The sequence below is a fragment of the Bactrocera tryoni genome, unplaced genomic scaffold, assembly GCF_016617805.1.
Source record: "Bactrocera tryoni isolate S06 unplaced genomic scaffold, CSIRO_BtryS06_freeze2 scaffold_25, whole genome shotgun sequence".
Taxonomy (NCBI): Eukaryota; Metazoa; Arthropoda; class Insecta; order Diptera; family Tephritidae; genus Bactrocera; species Bactrocera tryoni.
The window spans coordinates 3,561,345-3,573,608 of record NW_024395977.1 but is presented as its reverse complement, the minus strand read 5'-3'; the positions used below and the strand labels follow the sequence as shown (position 1 = coordinate 3,573,608).

General features: G+C 39.3%; 2 pseudogenes; one reads left to right on the top strand and one right to left on the bottom strand.

Annotated features, from left to right (window-relative positions):
- Positions 1 to 372: 372 nt before the first annotated feature.
- Positions 373 to 1,038, bottom strand: LOC120780386 (annotated as a pseudogene).
- A 957-nt stretch (positions 1,039 to 1,995) lies between these two features.
- On the top strand, positions 1,996 to 2,185 carry LOC120781056 (annotated as a pseudogene).
- The last annotated feature ends 10,079 nt before the right edge of the window (positions 2,186 to 12,264 follow it).

Here is a 12,264-nt window from a genome sequence, read left to right as displayed (position 1 = left end):
TCTGTTCAAAAATCTGAATATACTGCCCACGTTGAAATGTTTACATTTAAAAAATAATTCAAGTGTTTATAAATCTTGGGCATTTTAATCAAATTTTTGTTTATAAGGTTAGCGATTAGGGTCGATTTCGTAATAATTTTTCTTATACAAGATATTTTTTTATTATCTACATTTTAAATTTGTAATATAATTTTAATTTACTAATAACTAATTTCTCAAGATATATCCTCCTGTCGGATATATGTTCCTTGCTGCATTACAGGTACGTCGTAGGATTATTGTTACGATTACGCCACCAGCAATTAACAGAATTAGGTTGGTGGTATTCATGCTGTAGTGCACCATATGATGCTAAGTACAGGTATTTCGAATTTAATCACGGAACTTTTCAGATCGTATGCCCAGTTTCTCCAAGTGTAGACTGGCGACCTCTTCATCGAGTATTTTCGGCAACATATGCACATCTATGTTGTATTTGTCAGCCTTTGTCCACAATCCGATTTGTACCAGCACTTGATCTCTGAAAGACATGACCATTACTTTGACATTATTCTTCTCCTTGGCATTGACATTCAACCAGGCGACGTCTATTTCACAATCGAAATAATCAATATTACAAACGATCGCATCGTCGTGCATGTGTTCAAAATGGGCGCCAGTAATAATGTCCTTGCAACCAGTTGTTGTTACGAAGATGGTGGCTTCTTTCTATGCTTCCTCCATGGTAGTTACTTCATAGCCTTCCATAGTCGCTTGCCCATATCACCAGCAAGACAGCACACTCTGCCAGCAATCATCACATCGGTGAGCCGAATCGTTGACGCTGATGGCTGGCACACCGAGACGTCTCTCCTTCACGATTTTATATAAATTGTGTTCACCGGTTGTAGTTTCTTCGCTCAAACCCTTGATGCCATTCAGGTACTGTGGGAACTTTTCATGCACTAAGTTAGTAAAACCACCACTATTATCGAGAATCAAGTTCAAGAGCTGACCATCTGAGAACAGTCTGTTCAATACATCATAAGTATTCTTCATTCAGCAGATCAAACCAGGAGTAGTATAATGACCGTATAAAGGGTAACACTGTCCTAGTCAATACTTGTTCAATACTTAAGTATTTGTTGTGCAGTTACTAAATCACTGAGTTCACTTAATCCTCTTCAAATATCGTTGAGCCTTTCAAATATTTTAGTGAATTTGAAATTTGCTGTCTCTCAACCGAGTATTGAAATAAATCGATGTGGACAATTATATCCCACGCTGTCCTAGTCAACCCAACATAGCCTCTTTTTTGAGAAAATACTCCAGAACTATTTTTAATATATTTTATATCTAAACATTTACAACATAGTAAAACTATAAGTGAGCTTAACAAAATAAGTATATGGTTTTTGTTTTTTTTGAAGTTATACTTCTTATACGAGTTCGGAAAAGGTTGCGATAGATTCAGGTTGCGCAAGCTTGCTCACTATGAATCTACGCAACCTTGCTCAATATGAATCTACGCAACCTTGTCTGCGAAGATGTTCGAGCAGCAAGCGAAGCGGTGACAATCGGCGATCGCTTGTTCGTTTCTTGCGGCACAGTTTGGCTTTTCTACCAAAAACACAATGTTGCCATGCTTATGCTGTTCTTGTTTTTGTAGAACAATGTTTAAATTTTTGGTTGGTGACATATTCAATTAAAAATAAATTCTGTTGGGATTCGAACATACGTGCTCGTCGTCACTTTTGAAGCGCTTACCACCAACACCACCATTGACACTTGAATTGCGTTGTCCCAATTATGGGTTTGTTATGCACGAAAGAAATATACAATGGATCGCCGATTGTTACCTCTTTCCTTGCTGATGCTGCGCATATGTATGTTTGTATGCTTGTTCATTATTGAAGTTATACTCCTTTTTCTTTCCCTTGTCTTTCATTTCTGCGAATTCTCAACTATTTTATGTGCCCTTTTATTGAAATACCCTGCGTTAGCCGTTGAAAAATTAAGGCTATACTTTACAGGATTATTTCTGTAGTTAGTCTTCATTTACATTTTTTGGAAATCGACCCACGATGACGAGATATATCGTTTTATCTGACAGGAGTTCATTTCTAATTTTGTCTTGTGGCATATTAGAAATGATGTTTCTTCGAAAATCGTTCGCTTACAACGGATAAAACGACTTCCGGGTGGTGATTTTAATGAATGAATTCCTTTTGGTTGAAATGCTCTGCGTTGGCCGTTGAAAAGTTAAGACTATACTTGTCAGAATCATTCATTTCTTCAAAGAAATTAATGACCTTTAGAAATATGCATATTTGCATTATTTCGTTATCATTTCCATATTCGTAGCAATAGAATTTCTATGGCATAAGTAAAGTAATGGCCGCCGATTGTCACCCCTTGCCGCTGTAGCAGCTTCGCCTACAAACATGCGTAAATATGTATGTATGTATACGTATGATCGTGAATACATATCGATGCAGATTTTTGCGAGAAGCAACAGAAAGTTGTGCAATTTATGATTTTTAGCTTTTGTCATCGTCGCGAAAAGACGACTTGTTGGCAAAGGCGTGCTGGGGGAGATAATAAATTTATAAAATGTGAATTTAAGTTTTCTAGTTTTCTTTCATACAAAATGATATGCATTTATTGGAATATCACTAAGAAGTATAACTTCATCCGCGCGTAGGGACTCCAAGCACCTTTTTTTTTCTTTTTTTTTAATTCAAGTCGACTGCATCTCTGTTTATTATTTGCGCATTTTTTTCGGTAGGAAAAATATAAACATTGTGCATCGCTCTTTACGATACGCTATTGCTTATCCTTACGTCTACAATTCATACATTTGCCTATTGGCCTGAAATGACGATTTCAATTCATATTTTGTTCTTTAAAAAGTACCAATTTATATTTTTCTTTTCTAATTTAAAAGCTACACTAAGTTTACTATCTGCAGAAACTTTATATTTAAGGGATTTTATTTTCCAAAACTTTTTTAGTTAATTATCTCGTTTTTCATCTAAATAAGTCACAACACTACAGTAAATTGGAGCTTTTGTTGATCCGTATATCAACCACATAAACACACTGTTCTGTAATTAAACAAGAGACACAATCTTTTGTACCAGAATGGTGTCTAAATTTCTTTCAAAAGGATATATTATTGATTTTAACTGAGGACTTACTATTTCATTTGTACTGGTTTTGTTTTGTCCAACTCCTTCAATAGTAATGGATTCTCTCCTGGTTGAAGTTGAGCTTAAGATCGCTACGGCTTTTTATACCAACAATTGCTGTTGTTAGCAGGACATATTCACAATCCCTTTTTATACTCTCGCAACAAAGTTGCTAAGGAGAGTATTATAGTTTTGTTCACATAACGGTTGTCTGTAAGTCCTAAAACTAAAAGAGTTAGATATAGGGTTATACATACCAAAGTGATCAGGGTGACGAGTAGAGTTGAAATCCGGATGTCTGTCTGTCCGTCCGTCCGTCTGTCCGTCCGTCCGTCCGTGCAAGCTGTAACTTGAGTAAGAATTGAGATATCATGATGAAACTTGGTACACGTATTCCTTGGCTCCATAAGAAGGTTAAGTTCGAAAATGGGCTAAATCGGCCAACTGCCACGCCCACAAAATGGCGGAAACCGAAAACTTATAAAGTGTCATAACTAAGCCATAAATAAAGATATTAAAATGAACTTTGGCACAAAGGATTGCATTAAGGAGGGGCATATTTGGACGCAATTTTTTTGGAAAAGTGGGCGTGGCCCCGCCCCCTACTAAGTTTTTTGTACATATCTCGGAAACTACTATAGCTATGTCAACCAAACTCTACAGAGTCGTTTTCTTTAGGCATTCCCATATACAGTTCAATAATGGAACAAATCGGATAATAACCTCGCCCACCTCCCATACAAAGGTTATGTTGAAAATCACTAAAAGAGCGTTAACCGACTAGCAAAAAACGTCAGAAACACTAAATTTTACGGAAGAAATTGCAGAAGGAAGCTGCACCCAGGCTTTTTTTAAAAATTGAAAATGGGCGTGGCCTCGCCCACTTGTGGACCAAAAACCATATCTCAGGAACTATCAGACCGATTTCAACGAAATTCGGCATATAATATTTTCTTAACACCCTGATGACATGTACGAAATATAGGTGAAATCGGTTAACAACCACGCCTTCTTCCAATATAACGCTATTTTGAATTCCATCTGATGCCTCTTCTGTATAATACGAGTATATACATTAGGAACCAATGATGATAGCGGAATAAAACTTTACACAAATACGGTATTTGAAAAATATGTAAATGACGGATAATGAAATCTCGATTATCACTTTATCATGCGAGAGTAAAAAATGTTCGGTGACACCCGAACTTATTCCTTCCTTACTTGTTTGTACATATTTTTAATGAATGTGCTTTTCGCTTTAGAGGATTTATCTTTATGGAGCCATAAATGATGATTTCCTTGACATGTGAGGCAACTTTCGCCTTTACATTCTCTATATTGTGGCCTGTTTTACGACATTTGGTGTATAATTTATTTGGGTCGGTATTTCCTTGAGGTTTCTAAGGGAATTTTCATACCTAAGTCTTAACTTATTGTCAAATTTTTGCACAAGCGTATAGTTTAATAAAGCTTGTAACAAATTGTCTGCAGACAAACTGAGGCTTTCCAATGCTTGTGTACTTTCAGAAATTTGTTCATGAAAATTTCGTGCACTAAAAGCAGTCTCAGTCACTACTGGTGCATCTAAAATTTGAGGTTGAAGGTACATTTGCAATACAACTTGCAGCCGATCCTATTAATTTAGTTTTTAAAATATACATTTTATACGTGTCTGAAACATTTTTTTGTCCAAACTATCTTGGACTTTCTCTAAATTTCTTAATTCTTCATATATATCCATACTTATGGATTTCAAATGAAGTTTTTGCAGTTCGTTTGCTAATTTTATTTGCATTTGGGGGGCAGACTGGTAATATCATTTCATTTCCCAGGTTTGGAGATTAGGCTATCTGAGCTGAACGGGTCTGTTATTAACGCTTATCATGGCAGTTGCCCCGTAAAAGTGACCACAGACAGACGAAACTGTCCTGGTGGTCAAGGAAACTAGCAGACCTCTGGAAAAAAGTACGTAGCCTATTCAACAAAGCGAAAAGTACGTGGGTCTGGGAAGAATACAGGAGCTATCTCACCTTATACAATAAGGAGACTAGGTCTGCAAAGCAGGCAAGCTTCAGCAGATTCTGCGAGAATGTCACCTCTACACTAGACCAGAGGCACAAATGACGCAGTAGTAGCAATTAAAAGAGGAGATGGGACATTTACGACCAGCGCAGAGGACAGAGCGACGGAACTTTTGCGCGCGCACTTCCCGGAGACAGTTCGGGAAGACCAATGTCTACCCGTGATCGAACACAGGCCATCCCGAGAGGATTGGAGTATCGCCAAAAAGCTATTTACGGTGGACTCGATCAGGTAGACAATGGCCTCGTTTGAGAGATTCATGTCTCCGGGAGTGGATGGCATCTTTCCAGCGCTGTTACAACAGGGGAGCAGTTTTTACTGCCTCACCTGGTTTGGCTGCTGAGAGAAAGCCTCGCAATGGCGTACATCCCCGAAGTATGGAGGACATCGAAGGTGATCTTCATACCCAAGGTAGGTAGGAAAGTCTACTCATTGGCGAAATCTTTCAGGCCAATCAATCTAACGTCTTTCCCACTAAAAACCATGGAGAAGATCGTGGACCATGAAATAAGGCCGACAGGGCTGAAGAGAGCACCCCTGCATGCGGCTCAGCGTGCCTACAAAGCGGGCAGATCTACCAGTACTGCTCTGTACCAGGTAACCTCTGAGATAGAGAGTTCACTGGAGCATGGGGATTTGATGCTTTGCGCGTTCTTGGTTATCGAAAGTGCCTTTGATAACACGTCTCATAAGAGTGTAGCTAAGGCACTGGAGAAAAGGAATGTGGCAGCACCGGTGCGTAGATGGATTGAAGCCGTACTGTGCACCAGAGTTCCTGAGACCACAGTAGGTGATAAAAGGATTCGTCTCGGCACAACAAAAGGCTGCCCACAGGGAGGCGTGTTATCACCCCTGCTATGGAGTCTAGTCATAGACGACCTGTTAACTGCTAACGAACAATGGGATCCGCTGCCAAGGGTATGCGACCTTGTGACCTATGTGACCTAGTACAAAGAGGTCTAAACCTGGCGAGAGGGTGTTGTAGGGAGGTTGAATTGAATATAAATCCCTCCAAGACGACAGTAGTACCGTTTACGAGGCGCAGGTCCCTACCTGGTCTCAGGAATCTCACACTTGGGGGCAGAGAGATAGAGATGACCAGCAGTGTCAAATACCTCAGTTTGATTCTAGACTCCACTCTGCGGTGGAAGCAGCATGTAAACCTGACCTTGGTCAAAGCAACAAAAGCTTTAATGGTGTGCAATCGGCTGGCGGGAAAGTTCTTGGGTTGTAAGCCAAGGATCGTTAGGTGGTTGTACACTATGATAGTGCACCCAATAATCACGTACGGGGCGGTGGTCTGGGCTTCAATAGCGTCGCAGACTTCGGTAAAGACCAAACTATCGAAGCTGTAGCGGCTAGCCTGTGTCTGCATGACGGGCGCAATGCGCACTTGTCCAACGGCAGCACTGGAGGTTCTGCTCGAACTTACTCCGCTTCATTTGGTTATTGGTCAGGTAGCCAAGCTCACAATTCTGCAAATAACGGCAGAGAGGTGGGGCAAAGGCAGGGTAATCTTGTCCCAGAGGATGGAAAAATAAGTGGCGATATACCCTTCTCCCGAAGTACAGCACTACCAAAACAGTTAACTTCAAGAAAAAGTTGAAGGTCACCCTCAGCAGCAAAGACGAGTAGAATGACTCCAATCTCGAGCTGATGTTGAGGAATACCACTTCGAGGTGGTACACCTATGGCTCGGAAATGTCGGAGGGAATCGGTGCAGAGATCGCGGGCCCACGCACTAAGCTCTCCATACCCATGGGAGAGTTCCCAAGCTTTTTCCAGGCAGAAGTTTTTGCCATAAGTCGGTGTATAGAAGCAAACCTCCATCGCAACTATCGCAATGAGCGAATAGCCATTCTAAGCGATATCTCCTCTTTCGAAATCAAATCGCTATTAGTGCAGGAGTGCAGGGAAAGGCTAAACAGCCCTGCAGAACGTAACCAGGTACTCCTAATTTGGATGCCTGGTCACAGAGATATAGCCCGCAGCCTCCACCAAGATGGTGGGACCCGAACCCTTTATTGGGGTAGATCGCCAAACCACAAAGGAGCTACTCCGCAAGGAAGAAGGAGTGGGCAGGGAAGAGCATTGGCTTCAAACACGTGGTATGAGACATGCCAAATTGCTAATTGGAGGATACAACTTGAGTAGGTTCGAAAATGTAATTAACCTCCCCAGGAACAAACTCAGGCTACTGGTCGCATGGTATACCGGCCACTGCAAGCTGAATAAGCATCTCTACAACATGGGCCTATCCTCTTACGCTAACTGCCGGTTCTGCGACTTGGAGCCTGAAACCCCGGAACACCTGCTGATCGACTGCACAGCAGTCTGTAGACGCAGGACTAAGGCGTTTGGATCCATGTTTCCGGATAAGGATCGCATAGCCTCATTAGCACCCGGAAGTCTATTGAACTTTATCAATGCGCTGGAGCTAGGTGAGTCTATGAGAGTAAGGAGAGGGCACAATAGATCAAAGGTCGCGGTGCATTCCTCATCTTTCAATCAATCAATCAAGTACATATTTATGTTTAAGACTGTATTTGTATGTGCTAGCGATAATACACATAAATATTTGTAATATAAGATTTGTTTTTGCAAAAATATTTTATTTACAATTGTAATTAAGAACTGTTGAGAAATCTGAACGCAGGCCTTATTGAACGCCTGAGTTACATCTAGGAAAATAGCTGAACAGTACTCTCTGTGCTCGAATGGTTTCCTTATTTCGTTGGTAATTCTATTTACTTGCCTTTTTCGGATTTAGCTCTTTTATGATTCTAGTAAATTCGAGCAAAGGGAGTTTTGATTGCTAGAATTTTGGCATAGTTTCTTTTTAAAATTTTCAGTGTTCTGTTCTTCCTCGCGTCTAAGTGCTTTTTTTAACTTACGTACAGCAGATTTCAGTTGAAGTAGAGTTAAAGGGAGCGACTTATCTGCCATTCACGTCTAGCTCGACTTTTCTCATTTACAAGCTTTTCTATTTCATTACTAGCGATATTTCTAAAACCAACTGTTTTGTTTCTTTTTGTATTTATTTTGGCTGCTGATATATATTCTATATTCCAACTAGTTAGTTTTATGAGATGTTATAGAAACTTTTGGCTCAAATATCATGGGCTGTTCGTAAACTTTATTAGTTGAGGCGAATGATCAGATGATAAGGCTGTACCTGTATCAGCTGCCATACGCGGTCTATATATCTATATAACTACCCAACGATGTCACTAGTGGTGCCTATAGTCAGAGGACTGCAATATGCAATAAGATCCTAGCAAATGAAAACTACGGAGGGAGAATGCTTGAAAAGTAGTTTGTTGGAAGTAATTTCGAGACGACTTGGCCAACTAGAGTCTGACAAGATGTGTGCCAAATCGACCTTCTTAGACCCACGGTTTAAAAAGATTGCCTTTGGAAATGAAAGTAACTCTAGTAATGCTCAAAACTGGTTGGGAGAAGAGGTGTCAGCATTCATACAGCGGAACCAAAGGACTGCTACAGCCCCAGTAATAGAATTACCCGCGGATAAAAGTAAATTATCTCTTTGGACTCTACTTGACCAAAAAGTAGCGGAAGCAAAAACTATTTGTCACAACGCCCCTAGTGTTAATGCACATATTTCTTTGGAACAATATCTTAGACAAGATTTCGTTGAAAGACATCAAAATCCTTTAAACTATTGGGACAGCAAAAAGGCAACTTTTCCAGAACTCTACGAGCTTTCCAAAAAATATTTATGTATACCTGCTACTTCAGTTCCTTCCGAAAGGGTTTTTTCTAAAGCTGGGCAAATAATAAATGATAGAAGAAATAGACTTAAGGGTGAAAGGCTAGATCAAATAATATTTTTAAATAGCAATTTTAATATATAATTAATAGTTTTTTGCGTTCTTCTGATATTTATATTTATATTTATTTTATATGATATTGAATATCTTTTCTGTGCTTTACTATTTTTATGTTTTATTAAAATATTGAATTAAATTAAACCTTTGTATTGGTTTAATAAAAAATGAATAAAATTCCAGTACTTTTTTGTTGTTTGAAGAGCACGCCTTTGCTTAGTTATTGAATTTGATTAAATAAATGAATGAATGAATGAACGAAAAAATTCATTCGATAGTCAAAATCATTCAGTCATTAACAATCGATAGTTGAAATCACTCGATAGTTCCCAACACTACCCGGTATACAGAAATTGTTTTTATTCGAAAGGTGCGTTCCTGACAATAGCATTACATATATGTATATAATATTCTTCAAGATATCTAATAACTTCAAATTTATGTTGGTTAACACCGTTAGCATTTCATATATGTGGGATTAGAATTAAATCGTATTCCATAGTTTATCCGAATTGACAGATAAGTGGCAACCACGTATCCGAACGTCAAATAGTGGATGTCAACTGTGGATTACGATCAAGTTGTGGGCGGTAAAGCTTAGCGTCCATCATTTTCCATTTCATATATTCATTCCTGATTATAACGCCGATCGAGACGCATCGTACCGTGCAACGTAGTATCATTTTCTGTTTAACTTACCAATGTACCGAAATATTACTAGTGTGCTATATACATGTGAAATAAAGGAACAATTTTCGAATTAATAAGTGCCGTTAATTTATTTATTCTACAACTTGGGGGCTCAACTGGGATCCCCTAGTGCGGTTATCCCGGGAAAAGTGAAGTGAAGGAAAAGGAAAAAAAAAACTAACTAAGACAATTATAACGAACGTGTAGCGGTATTTCAGTTTTCAAATGTGTACTATTTAAATTCTACGAAATAACTAAAGTTGAACCAAACTAAATGTACAAAGTTTATAACCTATGCCTGTGTATGTGAATAAAAAGTGAAATGCGGAAAACTGTGGAAGACGTTTTTACTTTTTAGTCGCACAAATCGTTGTAACACTAAAAAAAAATATTTTCTCCACGAGTGAAACTTTCAGTACATACATTTAACAAAGACAGTGAACTATTAATTTCGTTTAATCCACGTGTGAATGCTCGGTCAAATCTATTGCTAATTAGAGTATGTAAAGAAAATTAAAGTGCTGCAGTATCACAGGCTATAAGGCGGCAGAGCTGCAAAATATCGTGTTTGTCGTTCTAGTATCAGTGAGCAGAATACAGCTGAATAAGTGCCGGAATCTGTAAAAGTTTGACGAAAGTGGTGATACATAAAGACCACGAAGGTACTGTACCTGTACCAACAGTCCAAGGAGCGTTCGAGCGTTAGGCGATTCCGTTAGAACGCTAATGACTAACGGCTCGCTCACAGAAATAGCAGTACTGCTACTTGGTGAAACAGTTGCACCAATAAGAAGACGGCATCGGCGACAGTGTGAAATCGAAACACACGAAGCAAGCGGCAGCGGTATACAAGTATCGGGTGATTTTTTAAGAGCTTGATAACTTTTTTTAAAAAAAAAACGCATAAAATTTGCAAAATCTCATCGGTTCTTTATTTGAAACGTTAGATTGGTTCATGACATTTACTTTTTGAAGATAATTTCATTTAAATGTTGACCGCGGCTGCGTCTTAGGTGGTCCATTCGGAAAGTCCAATTTTGGGCAACTTTTTCGAGCATTTCGGCCGGAATAGCCCGAATTTCTTCGGAAATGTTGTCTTCCAAAGCTGGAATAGTTGCTGGCTTATTTCTGTAGACTTTAGACTTGACGTAGCCCCACAAAAAATAGTCTAAAGGCGTTAAATCGCATGATCTTGGTGGCCAACTTACGGGTCCATTTCTTGAGATGAATTGTTCTCCGAAGTTTTCCCTCAAAATGGCCATAGAATCGCGAGCTGTGTGGCATGTAGCGCCATCTTGTTGAAACCACATGAGTCAACATTTAAATGAAATTATCTTCAAAAAGTAAATGTCATGAACCAATCTAACGTTTCAAATAAAGAACCGATGAGATTTTGCAAATTTTATGCGTTTTTTTTTTAAAAAAAGTTATCAAGCTCTTAAAAAATCACCCGATATATACAGCGGGCACATAAGCAGACAACGGCAGCGACGAGTGTACATATAAGTACGCAGCAAACACCAAGCGCATCAGCAAACGTGAGAGCAGAGATATACAACGGTGGTTCAGCGGCAGCGGCGTCGGCATTCACGGCAACAGAGTTCAACGGGTGTTGAATGCGACGCAGAGTAGCAGGCATAGCAGAGGGCGAGCGGCGGAGCAGAACAACTAAGATAAGATTTCTGAATATTGTAGTAGTTAGAAGTATACGTACACATACATACATATATCGATATTTTGTGAAGTATTTAAAAGTAGTACATCATCAACTGTATCATTTAAACGCTATTGTATTCTTACAGCATTTTGTATTTAACGTATGTATGTGTGCATTGTAGTAATACAATACAACTACGTATAGGTGTAAGTAGTAGCACTGTTTTGAATACCCTAGGTTTAAATATTTTTACAGTTTATAATTACATACATACGTATATAAGAAATCATTTTGTAGGATGGACGCAGCTACAATAAAGGCTATGACCGTCGACGTGTTGAGGGAAAAATTGAGAGAGCTGAATTTAAGTACAGTTGGGAGGAAGAAAGACCTACAGTTGAGATTGTTACAACATATAGTTTTTGGAGATGAAGTGGAGGGAGGTAGCGATAACGAATCAGCAAATTCGTTATACGCTACAGAGGATAGGAGTGTAGGTAGGGTGCTATTTACGTTGCGCGATGTCGAAGATAGCATATCCAGTTTTTATGGAGACGGTACTTATAACGTGCACCACTGGGTTGATGAGTTCAACGAAGTTGCGGAAACAGTAGGGTGGAACGATTTACAGAAGTTCAGATATGGAAAGCAGTTGCTGAGGGGAGCAGCCAAGCTATTTGTTCGAGGAACTGTAGGGATCAGGAATTGGAATAGTTTGAAAACCGCGTTGGTGGAGGAATTCGGAGAAAAGTTGAGTGCCGCAGAGGTACATCGTATGTTGAGGAATAGGCGTAAGCAACCTAAAGAAAGTCTG